This window comes from Callithrix jacchus, chromosome 7, assembly GCF_049354715.1.
Source record: "Callithrix jacchus isolate 240 chromosome 7, calJac240_pri, whole genome shotgun sequence".
NCBI lineage: Eukaryota > Metazoa > Chordata > Mammalia > Primates > Cebidae > Callithrix > Callithrix jacchus.
This window is the reverse complement of record NC_133508.1, coordinates 146,216,888-146,230,494: the sequence shown is the minus strand read 5'-3', so window position 1 is coordinate 146,230,494 and position 13,607 is coordinate 146,216,888. Positions and strand designations below refer to the sequence as shown.

The 13,607-nt window shown below is 38.2% G+C and overlaps 1 protein-coding gene across 10 annotated transcripts in view; it reads left to right on the top strand.

Moving 5' to 3' along the window:
- The window catches only part of LOC100411801 (spindle assembly abnormal protein 6 homolog), a 69,987-nt gene that overhangs the window by 42,318 nt on the left and 14,062 nt on the right, over positions 1 to 13,607 (top strand). For 3 of the 10 annotated variants that reach the window (XR_013520299.1, XR_013520301.1, XR_013520300.1), the window contains one exon: positions 1,166 to 1,264. The exons of the other annotated variants lie outside the window; for them this stretch is intronic. The gene's annotated coding sequence lies outside the window, so the exon portion shown is untranslated. The remainder of the gene's footprint in view (positions 1 to 1,165; positions 1,265 to 13,607) is intronic. 10 annotated transcript variants of the gene reach the window in all.

Here is a 13,607-nt window from a genome sequence, read left to right as displayed (position 1 = left end):
AATTTCTTGTGATATATTCCAAAAATATTCAAAGCATATATAAGACCATATGTATGTGCATGTGTAAGTATGTATGTTCAAATATATGAGTGTTTTTATATATAAGCATAAATAGTACTTGTGCATTGTTCTGTGCCTTGCTTTTTTCATTTAATGGTGTTATGGAATAGGTAACTGCAGTGTATCAGAATGTTAGTTTTTGTTTCTTTTTAATGACTTCGTAGTATATATGGATATACTATGATTAACTAATACTCAGTTTATGGATGGCTAGGTTTTTTCAATCCAGATGCTTATACAGTGCTCCAGCAAATATCTTTGTACATGCATCTTGGTGGCCTGGTCCAAATGGATTTATAGAATACATTGTTAGAAGTAACTGTGTCAAGGGCATTTTTGCGTATGTGGTGACTAAAATAGTATCTTAGTGTGATGTTAATTAATGTTTTGTTGATTATTAAGGTGAGAAACATCTTTTTATGTATTTATAGATTATGTTTCTTATTCTGTAAAACTCCTGTTTATTTACTTTATCAGTTTTTTTGTTTTCATTTTTCATTTGTTTGTTTAGCAATAGAAGTCTCTCTGTGTTGCCCAGGCTGGCTTCCAACTCCTAGGCTCATCTGATCCTCCTGTCCAGCCTCCTAAGTAGCTGGGACTATAGGCATGCACTGTTGCGCCCGACTCTTATTCATTTTTGTTGTTGTTTGGGAGGGTTAACATGTCTAAAATGGTTTTGTAAGTGTTCTTTACATATTCTGGACACTAATTTGCTGTTGCTTTTATGTGCTATTTTCCAGTTTTTGGTTTGTCTTTATTCTTCATTATACTTCCTTTTTTTAAGTTTAAAGATTATTAAGGTATAATTTACATACCATAAAATCCTTTCATTTTAAGATTAGTTCAATGATTTTAGTCGGTTTATAGAGTTGTGAAACTTATCACAGTTTGATAATGGAACATTTACATTACCCAAAAAGTGCTTTAGTGCCTGTTTGCAGTTAATCCATAGTCCCACTTCTAGCCCTGGGCAGCTACTGATCAGCTGTCACAATAAAAGTTACTTTTCTGTATTTCATATTAGTAGAGTCATACAACATGTAGTGTTTTTGTGTCTTGGTTTTTTTTTTTTTTTTTTGAGATAAAATCTCACTCTGTCATTCAGGTTGGAGTGCAGTGGTACAATCATGGCTCATTGCATCCTTGACCTCCCTGGACTCGGGTGATCCTTCTATCTTAACCTCCTGAGTAGCTGGGACTACAGGTATGTGCCACCATGCCTGGCTACCTTTTTTTTTACATTTTTTGTAGAGATGGAGTTTTGCCTTGTTGTTTAGGCTTGTTTCGAATTCCTGGGCTCAAGGCATCTGGCTGCCTCAGCCTCCCAAAGTACTGGAATTACAGTCATGCGCCACCATGCCTGGCCCATGTCTTTTCTTTTCACTCAGTATACCTAGTGTGTGAGTTCTTCGAGGCTGTAATGTGTATCACTAGTTTATATCTTTTAATTGCTCGGTAGTATTTCATTGTGTCGATATGCCACAATTTGTTCATTCATCACTCGATGGACATTTGAGTTGTTTAAGTTTTTGGATATTGTAGATTAAACTGCTGTGAACATATGTGTACAAGTCTTTGTATTTGTTGTGGGTGAGTACATAGGAATCGAATGGCTGGTGGCATATGTTTGATTTTTAAGAAACTACCAAACTTTTCCAAAATGGTTTTACCATTTACCACTGGTATTGTGAGAGTTCAAGTTGTTCTGCATCCTTCCAACAGTTGATATGGTCAGTTGTTTAATTTTAGCCATTCTAATGCATACATAGAAGTACCTCATTGCAATTTTAATTTGCATTTCCCTAAAATCTACTAAAGTTGAGTATCTCTATTCATGTGCTTATTTAACATCAGTATATCTACTTTGGTGACATTTCTATTTGAATCTTTTGACCATTGCTAAACAAGGTTGTCTTTTTATTGAGTTATAAGAGTTTTTTATATATTCTGGATACAAGTTTTTTATCAAGTATATGATTTGCAAATATTTCTCCCAGTGGCTTTCCTTTTCATTAATGTGTCTTTTGAAACACAAAAGCTTCAATGTTTGATGCAGTGCAATTTATCAAACTTGTTTCTTTTGTGGATCATGCTTTTGGAGTTGTATATAAAAACTCTGTCCAAGCACAGGTTGAAAACATTTTCTCCTTTGTTTTCTTCAAGTTTTATCGTTTTTAGCTGTTACATTTAGATCTCTGATCCATTTTGAAATAATTTGTGTGCATGGCTTGAAGTGTTCATTTCCCCCGCTGCTGTGGATACCCAGTTCTTAGTACCGTTTATGAAAAGTCTTTTTTCCTGTTGAATTGTCTAAGCAACTTTGTTGAAAATCAGTTCACTCTGTAAGGATTTATTTCAGGATTCTTAATTCTGTTTCATTGATCTTTATGCCTATCCTGTGCCAATATCACAGTGTCTTAATTACTATGACTTTATAATAAAATTTTTGAAAGTCAGTAGTATAAATCTACAGACTCTGTTCTTCCTTTTCAAAATGTTCTAGATCTTTTACATTTTCATATAAATGTTTGGTCACCTTGTCTGTTTCTACAAAATGATTTGTTTGGATTTTGATAAATGTACAATGAATTTGTAGATCAATTTTTGAAGAAATGCTGTTTTGGCCGGGCACAGTGGCTCAAGCCTGTAATCCCAGCACTTTGGGAGGCCGAGGCGGGTGGATCACAAGGTCAAGAGATCAAGACCATCCTGGTCAACATGGTGAAACCCCATCTCTACTAAAAATACAAAAAAAAATTAGCTGAACATGGTGGCGCGTGCCTGTAATCCCAGCTACTCGGGAGTCTGAGGCAGGAGAATTGCCTGAACCCAGGAGGTGGAGGTTGCGGTGAGCCGAGATCGCGCCATTGCACTCCAGCCTGGGTAACAACAGTGAAACTCTGTCTCAAAAAAAAAAAAGACAAAAAAAAAAAAAAGACATGCTGTTTTGACAGTATTTTGTATTCCAATCCATGAATATTAAGAATCTTTCCATTTATTTAGATCTTTAATTTCTCTCAGTAATGTTTTGCAGTTTAAATGTATAAGTCTTGAATTTCTTCTGTTGAATTTCTTCCTAAGTGTTTTATTCTTTTAGATGCTATTGTGGATGTAGTTATTTCATTATTTTTCAGAATATTCATTGATGTGTAGAAATGTATGTCATTTTTGCATATTGATCTTGTGTCCTGAAACTTTGCTAAACTCATTTATTATACTCATTATTCCTGGTTTTCTGTAAATTCTGTCAAATTTTCCACATAGACAATTATGTCATTTGAAAACAATGACAGTTTTACTTCTTCCTTTCCAATGTGGTTGCCTGTTATTTATTTTTCTTGCCTTATTGTAACGGCTAGAACCTATAGTACAATTTATTTATTTTTTTGAGACAACATCTTATTGTCATCTAGCCTGGAGTGCAGTGGTGCAGTCTCAGCTCACTACGACTTCTGTCTCCCAGGCTCAGGCAATCATCCTACCTCAGCTCTTTAGTAGCTGGTACCACAGGCTCATGCCACCATACCTTGCAATTTTTTTGTAATTTTGGTAGAGACAGGGTTTTGCCATGTTGCCAAGCAGGCTTGTCTTGAACTCCTGAGCTCAAGCAATCCATCTGCCTCAGCCATCAAAAAAGTTCTGGGATTACAGGTGTAGGCCACTGTCTGTGCCCAGCCTATAGTGCAATTTAAATAAATGTGAGAACAGATAGTCTGGCCTTGTTCCTGAGCTTCAGGGCAAAGCATTCAGTCTTTCATCCTAAGTTATTAGCTGTAGGTTTTTGTTAGATGGCCATTTTTCAGATTAGGGGAGTTTTATTCTATTCCTAGTTTGCTAAGAACTTTTATCATGAATGGATGTTAAATTTTATCAAATGCTTTTTCTGCATCAATGGATATGGTCATGTGGCTTTTATCAGTTAACAGATTGTATTGATTGTCTAAGATTATATTAGTCTTGTATTCTTGGGATAAACTTCACCTGGTCATGGTGTACTCTTTTTATATATTGCTGGAGTTTTCTTTTTCTTATTTTTTTTCTTTTTTTTTTTTTGAGGCAGATTCTTCCTATGTTGCCCTGATTGGAGTTCAGTGGTGTGATCTCCACTCCCTGCAACCTTTGCCTTCTGGGTTCAAGGGATTCTTCTGCCTCAGCCTCCCAAGCGGCTAGGACTACAGGCACCTGCCACTGCACCAGCTAATTTTTTTATTTTTTAAATTTTTGTATTTTTATTTATTTATTTATTTTTGAGACAGAGTCTCGCTTTGTTGCCCAGTCTGGAGTGCAATGGCACAATCTCAGCTCACTGCAACCTTCACTTCCCAGGCTCAAGTAATTTCTCCTGCCTCAGCCTCCTGAGTGCCTGGGATTGGGACTGCAGGCATGCACCACCCCACCTGGCTAATTTTTATATTTTCAGTAGAGACGGGGTTTCGCCATTATGGCCAGGCTGGTCTTGAATTCCTGACCTCAGATGATCCACCCCTTCGGCCTCCCAAAGTGCAGGGATTACAGGCGTGAGCCACCATGCCCAGCCATTTTTTGTATTTTTAATAGAGACAAGGTTTCGCCATATTGGACAAGCTAGTCTTGAACTTCTGACCTCAAGGTCAGATGTGGGGGATCCACCTGACTCAGCCTCCCAAGGTACTGGGATTACAGGCGTGAGCCACCACACCCAACTTGGAGTTAATTTTCTGATAGTTTGATTTTGTGTTTATGTTCATAAAGGATATTGGCCTGTAGTTTACTTTTCATGTACTGTCTTTTAAAACTTAAAGTCTGGATGATACTGGCCTCAGAAAATGAACAGGAAAGAATAATTTCGCTTGTATTTTCTGGTATGTAGAGTTGCTTTATTTTTTTTCTTTAAATGTTTGGTAGAATTTTCCAGTGAAACCATCTGGGTCTGGAATTTTTTTTGCAGGAGGTTATTTTTAAGCTATGAGTTAATTTTTTTCAATAGCTATAGAATATTTGGGTTATTTCTTCTTGGGCCAGTTTAGTTTATGACTTTCACAGGATTTAATCATTTAACCTAAATTTTAAGATTATATGCATGGAGTTGTTTGTAGTATTCCATTATTATCTTTTTAATGTCGGCAGACTCTGTCATAATATCCTCTCTTTCATTACTTATAATGGTGATTTTTGCCTTGTCTCTGAAAAATCAGTTTGACAAGAAGTTGCCATTCTCATGGATCTTTTCGAGGAAGCAGCTTATGGTTTCACTGGTTTTTCAATTTATTGATTTCTTCACTTTAATATTTTTTCCTTTCTGATTGCCTTGAGTTTGGCTCCTTTTCCTACTTTCTCAAGGTAGATTATATTCTGATTTAAGAGTTTTATGTTAATCTAAACATTTAATGCTATATATATGTTGTTCAGTCTTGCAAATACTGCAAATTTTGATATTCGCATTTTTACTGCAGCCTCGACCTCCTGGCCTCACGTGATTCTCCCACCTCAGCCTCCTCAGTAGCTGGGACTGCAGGTGGATACCACCACACGTGGCTAATTTTTGTAATTTTGTGTACAGACAGGGTTTTGCCAGTTTCCCAGGCTGATCTCAAACTCCTAGGCTCAAGTGACTTGACTGCCTCGGCCTCCCAAAGTGCTGGGATTACTGGCATGAGCAACCATGCCTGGCCCTGTTCTTTTCAGGTACACATGGAACACTGACCAATTTGAACTATGTCCTTGGTCCTAAACCAATCTAGAATTAAACTAGAAATCTATAAAAGAAAAACATATGGAAGATTTGAGGGAAATTAGCAAATATCTGGCTTGGTATGGTCACGCACACTTGTGGTCCCAGCTACTGGGGAGGCTGAGGTGGGAGGAATCACTTGAGCCCAGGAGGTGGAGGTGACAGTGAGCTGTGTTTGTACCATGCTACTCTGTCCTGGGCAATAGAGTGAGACCCTGTCTCACAAAAAAAGGAAAAAAACAAGTGTTCTGTTTTTGTTGGGATAGTGTTGTTTAAATATGAGATCTACCTGGTTGGTGATTTTGTTCAGTTCTTCTGTGTACTTGTTAATTTTCTGTTTGTTTTTGTTACTGAGAGAAGAGTTTGGTATCTCCAGTTATTATGGATATTTCCATATAATTATCCTTTTAATTCTGTCTGGTTTTGCTTCATGTATTTTGAGGTTCTTTTGTTTAAGGATCTTGTTTTCTCTGTTTTTAATTCTATTTTCCCTTTTCTGGCTTCTTTTGGGTTTTTAAAAATATTTTGTAGTGTTCCATTTTAATTGTTCTGTTGTTTTTGATCATATCTCTTTGTATGATTTTTCATTTTAGTGGTTGCTCCAGGCATTATAATCCACAGACTTTTTATAGTGTGTAGAATTAATATCACTTAAAGTGGAATATGCATACCTTGCCACGATACAGTTCCTTTGCCTTTTTCCCACTTATATTTTTGTATTTCCTATGTATTGTATCTGCATACATTGGAAACATTATCAGACAATATGTAATTTTTGCTATCATCCATTATACATATTTAAAACTCTGGAGTGGGATGGGCGCAGTGGCTCATGTCTGTAATCTCAGTAGTTTGGGAGGCCAAGGAAGGCAGATCTCAAGGTCAGGAGATGGAAACCATCCTGGCTAACACAGTAAAATCTCATCTCTACTAAAAATGCAAAAAATTAGCCCCAGGTAGTGGCACGCACCTGTAGTCTCAGTTACTGAGAGGGTGAGGTTCATCTCTTGAACCTGCAAGGCGGAGGTTGCAGTGAGCCAAGATCACACCACTGTCTTCCAGGCTGGGTGATAGAGACCATTCCCCAAACAGCATCAACAACAACAAAAACCCCAAAGACTGTGGAGTGGAGAAGACTAGTTCATTATACTACCCAGTGTTTACCATTTCTGTTGTTCTTTTCCTTCATTCCTGGTATTCTAATTTCTTCTACAGTATAATTTCCCTGAATGATAGAACATTCATTAGCATTTCTTTTAGAAGAAGTCTTCTGTCAATTCTCTTTTTCTTCCCCTGGGAATGCCTTCTTGTTTAGTTTTTCAGTTTGACAATGATATATCTGGGCATAGATTTTGAACTTACTTGACTTTATCCATTTGGGGGTTTACAAAGCTTCACGAATCTTTTGCCACATTTTTGAAGTGTTCAGCCATTATTTCTTCAAATTTTTCTTGAGACAGGGTCTCACTTTGTAGCTCAGACTGGAGTGCGGTGGTGTGAACACAACTCATGGCACTCTTGACCTCCCAGGATCAAGCAATCCTCCCACGTCAGCCTCCCATGTAGTCAAATAGTTTTTTCTGCAGGACACTCTTTTTAGGACTCAAAAGACATGAATAGAAATCTTTATTTTCCTGAAGGTCCACAACTTTCTCTACTTTTCTTCTGTTATTTTTTCTGTTTTTCAGATTTGATTATTTCTATTGTCTGTTTTCAAGTTTACTTTTTTCTCTCCCTTCCACTATCAAGCCCATTCAGTGATTTTTTTTTTCTGTTCTAAAATTTTCATTTGGTCCTTTTTTTCTTTTTCTCTTTTGTTTTTGCTGGGACTTTCTTACATTCATTTGAACATTTGAACAGTGTTATTAGAGCATGGTTATAATGGCTTTATGGTGATTTATAGTTTTCTGACAATTTCAGTATTTGTGTCATCTTGGGGTTGACTTCTGGTTTGTCTTTTCCCTTATGAGTTGCTTACATTTCCCTAGTTCTCTGTTGAGTGATTTTGGATTGTATCCTGGACTTTAGAATATTATGAGATCCCAGATCTTGTTTAAATCCTAAGGAGAATGTGGTATTTTTTTTAAAGCAAACAATCAGTCTTGTTAAGTTCAAGTTCTGATTATGCTTGTTCAGGTTGTGATTCTTACATCGGCTCAATTTTTTTTAAAGACAGTTTCACTCTGTTGCCCAGGCTGGAGTACAGTGCTCACTGCTCACTGCAATCTCTGTGTCCCGGGTTCAAGCAATTCTTATACCTCAGCCTTCTGAGTAGCTGGAATTATAGATGTGCACCACCATGCCCACCTAAATTTTGTATTTTCAGCAGAGATGGAATTTTTTTTTTATTGCATTTTAGGTTTTGGGGTACATGTGAAGAACATGCAAGATTGTTGCATAGGTACACACATGGCAGTGTGATTTTCTGCCTTCCTCCTTATCACCTATATCTGGCATTTCTCCCACGCTATCTCTCCCCAACTCCCCAACCCCAACTGTCCCTCCACTATTTCCCCAACGGAACCCAGTGTGTGATGCTCCCCTCCCTGTGTCTATGTGTTCTCATTGTTCAATACCTGCCAATGAGTGAGAACGTGCGGTGTCTGATTTTCTGTTCTTGTGTCAGTTTGCTGAGAATTATGGTTTCCAGATTAATCCATGTCCCTACAAAGGACACAAACTCATCATTTTTTATTGCTGCATAATATTCCATGGTGTATATGTGCCACATTTTCCCTGTCCAGTCTATCATCGATGGGCATTTGGGTTGGGTCTTTGCTATTGTAAACAGTGCTGCAATGAACATTCGTGTCCATGTGTCCTTATAGTAGATGAATTTATAATCCTTTGGATATATACCCAGTAATGGGATTGCTGGGTCAAATGGAATTTCTATTTCTAAGGCCTTGAGGAGTCGCCACACTGTCTTCCACAGTGGTTGAACTAATTTACACTCCCAGCAACAGTGTAAAAGTGTTCCTATTTCTCCACATCCTCTCCAGCATCTTTGTCTCCAGATTTTTTAATGATCGCCATTCTAACTGGCGTGAGATGGTATCTCAATGTAGTTTTGATTTGCATTTCTCTAATGACCAGTGATGATGAGCATTTTTTCATATGTGTGTTGGACTCATGTGTGTCTTCTTTTGTAAACTGTCTGTTCATATCCGGCACACTTTTGAATGGGCTTGTTTGTTTTTTTATCGTAAATCTTTTTTCTTTGTAAATTCTGGATATCAGTCCTTTATCAGATGGGTAGACTACAAAATTTTTTCCCATTTTGTTGGTTGCTGATTCACTCTAATCACTGTTTCTTTTGCTGTGCAGAAGCTGTGGAGTTTGATTAGGTCCCATTTGTCTATTTTGGCTTTTGTTGCCAATGCTTTTGGTGTTTTGGTCATGAAGTCCTTGCCTACGCCTATGTCCAGAATGGTTTTGCCAAGATTTTCTTCTAGGGGTTTTATGGTGTTAGGTCTTACGTTTAAGTCTTTAATCCATCTGGAGTTCATTTTAGTGTAAGGTGTCAGGAAGGGGTCCAGTTTCTGCTTTCTGCACATGGCTAGCCAGTTTTCCCAACACCATTTATTAAACAGGGACTCCTTTCCCCATTGCTTGTTTTTGTCATGTTTGTCAAAGATCAGATGGTTGTAGATGTATTGTGTTGTCTCCAAGGCCTCTCTTCTGTTTCATTGGTTTATATCTCTGTTTTGGTCCCAGTACCATGCTGTTTTGATCACTGTAGCATTGTAGTATAGTTTCAAGTCTGGCAGTGTGATGCCTCCAGCTGTGTTCTTTTTGCTTAGAATTGACTTGGCTGTGCGGCCTCTCTTTTGCTTCCATATGAAGATTAAGGTGATTTTTCCCAGTTCTGTGAAGAACGTCATTGGTAGCTTGATGGGAACAGCGCTGAGTCTCTAAATTACTTTGGGCAGTATGGCCATTTTCACGATATTGATTCTTCCTAACCATGAGCATGGAATGTTTCTCCATCTGTTTGTGTCCTCTCTTATTTCATTGAGCAGTGGTTTGTAATTCTCCTCAAAGCGGTCCATTACATTCTTTGTTACTTGTATTCCTAGGTATTTTATTCTCTTTGTAGCAATTATGAATGGCAGTTTGTTCTTGATTTGGCTCTCTTTAAGTCTGTTATTAGTGTGTAGGAATGCTTGTGATTTTTGCACATTGATTTTGTATCCTGAGAATTTGCTGAAGTTGCTTATCAGTTTCAGGAGATTTTGGGCTGAGACGATGGGGTCTTCTAAATATATAATCATGTCGTCTGCAAATAGAGACAATTTGACTTCCTCCTTTCCTATTTGAATACCCTTTGTTTTTCTTGTCTGATTGCTCTGTCTAGAACTTCCGATACTATATTGAATAGGAGTGGTGAGAGAGGGCATCCTTGTCTAGTGCCAGATTTCAAAGGGAATGCTTCTAGTGTTTGTCCATTCAGTATGATATTGGCTGTGGGTTTGTCGTAAATAGCTTTTATTATTTTGAGATACATTCTGTCAATACCTAGTATATTGAGTATAATAATAGCTTTTATTATTTTGAGATAAGTTCGGTCAATACCTAGTATATTGAGGTTTTTTTTTTTTTTTTTTTTTTTTGAGATGGAGTTTCGCTCTTGTTACCCAGGCTGGAGTACAATGGCGCAATCTCGGCTCACCGCAACCTCCGCCTCCTGGGTTCAGGCAATTCTCCGGCCTCAGCCTCCTGAGTAGCTGGGATTACAGGCACGTGCCACTGTGCCCAGCTAATATTTTGTATTTTTAGTAGAGATGGGGTTTCACCATTTTGACCAGGATGGTCTCGATATTTTGACCTCGTGATCTACCCGCCTCGGCCTCCCAAAGTGCTGGGATTACAAGCTTGAGCCACTGCGCCCGGCCTATATTGAGGGTTTTTCGCATAAAGTGCTGTTGAATTTTGTCAAAGACCTTCTCTGAATCAATTGTGATAATCATGTGGTTTTTGTCTTTGGTTCTGTTTATGTGGTGAATTACGTTTATAGACTTGGGTCTATTGACCCAGACTTGCATCCCCGGGATGAAGCCTACTTGGTCATGGTAGATTAACTTTTTGATGTGCTGTTGCAACCAGTTTGCCAATAATTTATTGAAGATTTTTGCATCTATGTTCATCATGGATATTGGCCTGAAGTTTTCTTTTCTTGCTGAGTCTGTGCTCAGTTTTGGTATCAGGATGATGTTGGTCTCATAAAATGATTTGGGAAGGATTCCGTCTTTTTGGATTGTTTGGAATAGTTTCAGAAGAAATGGTACCAGCTCCTCTTTGTATGTCTGGTAGAATTCAGCTGTGAACCCATCTGGACCTGGGCTTTTTTGGGGTGGTAGGCTCTTAATTGCTGCCTCAACTTCAGACCTTGTTATTGGTCTATTCATAGTTTTGACTTCTTCCTGGTTTAGGCTTGGGAGAATGCAAGTGTCCAGGAATTTATTCATTTCTTCCAGGTTTACTAGTTTATGTGCATAGAGTTGTTTATAATAATCTCTGATTATGGTTTGTATTTCTGTGGAATTTGTGGTGATATCCCATTTATCATTTTTTTATTGCATCTATTTGATTATTCTCTTTTGTTTTTTATTAATCTGGCTAGTGGTCTATTTTGTTGATCTTTTTGAAAAACCAGCTCTTGCATTTTTTAATTTTTTGAAGGATTTTTTGTGTCTCTGTCTCCTTCAGTTCTGCTCTGATCTTAGTTATTATTTGTCTTCTGCTGGGTTTCGAGTTTTTTTGATCTTGCTTCTCTAGGTCTTTCAGTTTAGACGATAAGGTGTCTATTTTAGATTGTTACTTGCTTCTCATGTGGGCATATACTGCTATATATTTTTCTGTAGACACTGTTTTAAATGTGTCCCAGAGATTCTGGTATGTTGTGTCTTCGTTCTCATTGGTTTCGAAGAACATCTTTATTTCTGCTTTCATTTCATTGTTTATCCAGTCAACATTCAAGAGCCAGTTGTTCGTTTTCCAAGAAGCTGTGTGGTTTTGAGTTAGTTTCTGAATTCTGAGTTCTAACTTGATTGCACTGTGGTCTGAGAGACTGTTATGATTTTCGTTCTTTTGCATTTGCTGAGGAGTGATTTACTTCGAATTATGTGGTCAGTTTTAGAGTAGGTGTGATGTAATGTCGTGCTTTGTCTCTTTTGATCTTTGTTGCTTTAAAGTCTATTTTATCAGAGATGAGAAAACTCCTACTTTTTTTTGTTCTTATTTGCTTGGTAAATCTTCCTCCATCCCTTTATTTTGAGCCTTTGTATATCCTTGCAGGTGAGATGGATTTCCTGGATACAGCACACCAATGGGTTTTGGCTTTTTATCCAATTTGCCAGTTTGTGTCTTTTGATTGGGGCATTTAGCCCATTTACATTTAGGGTTAGTATTGTTATGTGTGAATTTGATCCTGCCATTTTGATGCTAGCTGGCTGTTTTGCCCGTAAGTTGATGTAGTTTCTTCATTGTGTTGATGCTCTTTACCATTTGGTATGTTTTTGGAGTGGCTGGTACTGGTTTTTCCTGTCTGTGTTTAGTGCGTCTTTCAGGAGCTCTTGTAAAGCAGGCCTTGTGGTGATGAAGTCCGTGAGTACTTGCTTGTATGTAAAGGATTTTATTTTTCATTCATTTATGAAGCTTAGTTTGGCTGGATATGAAATTCTGGGTTGAAAGTTCTTTTCTTTAAGGATGTTGAATATTGGCCCCCACTCTCTTCTGGCCTGTAGGACTTCTGCTGAGAGATCTGCTGTGAGTATGATGGGCTTCCCTTTGTGGGTAACCCGACCTTTCTCTCTGGATGTCCTTAGCATTTTTTCCTTCGTTTCAACCCTGGTGAATCTGACGATTATGTGCCTTGGGGTTGCTCTTCTTGAGGAATATCTTTGTGGTGTTCTCTGTATTTCCTGGACTTGAATATTGGCCTGCATTGCTAGGTTGGGGAAGTTTTCCTGGATAATATCCTGAAGGGTGTTTTCCAGCTTGGATTCATTTTCTCTGTCACATTCAGGTACACCTTTCAAACGTAGGTTAGGTCTTTTCACATAGTCCCATATTTCATGGAGACTTTGTTCATTCCTTTTTACCCTTTTTTCTCTAATCTTGCCTTCTCGTTTTATTTCATTGAGTTGATCTTCGACCTCTGATATCCTTTCTTCTGCTTGGGCAGTTTGGCTGTTGAAACTTGTGTATGCTTCGCAAAGTTCTCGTGTTGTGTGTTTCAGCTCCATCAATTCACTTATATTCCTCTGTAAGTTGTTTCTTCTTGTTAGCATTTCGTCAAATCTTTTTTCCAGTTTCTTAGTTTCTTTGCATTGGGTTAGAACATGTTCTTTTAGCTCACAGAAATTTCTTATTACCCACCATCTGAAACCTGATTCTGTCAATTCATCATACTCATTCTCCATCCAGCCTCGTTCCCTTACTGATGAGGAGTTGCAATCCTTGTAGGAGGAGATTTGGATTTTTCACCCTTTTGGTGCTCGTTTCTTCCCATCTTTGTGGATTCATCCACCTGTTGTCTTTGTAGTTGTTGACTTTCAGATTGGGTCTCTGAGTGGACGTCCAGTTTGTTGATGATAAAGTTATTTGTTTCCGTTTCTTAGTTTTCCTTCTAACAGCTAGGCCCCTCTGCTATAGGACTGCTGAGGTCCACTCCAGGCCCTGCTTGCCTGGGATCACCTGCAGCAGCTGCAGAACAGTAAGGGGTGCTGCCAGTTTCTTCTGCTATTTTTGTCCCGGAAGGATACCTGCCAGGTGTCAGTCTGAGGTCTCCTTTATGAGGTGACTCTTTGGGTATATGGGGGTCAGGGAGCTGCCT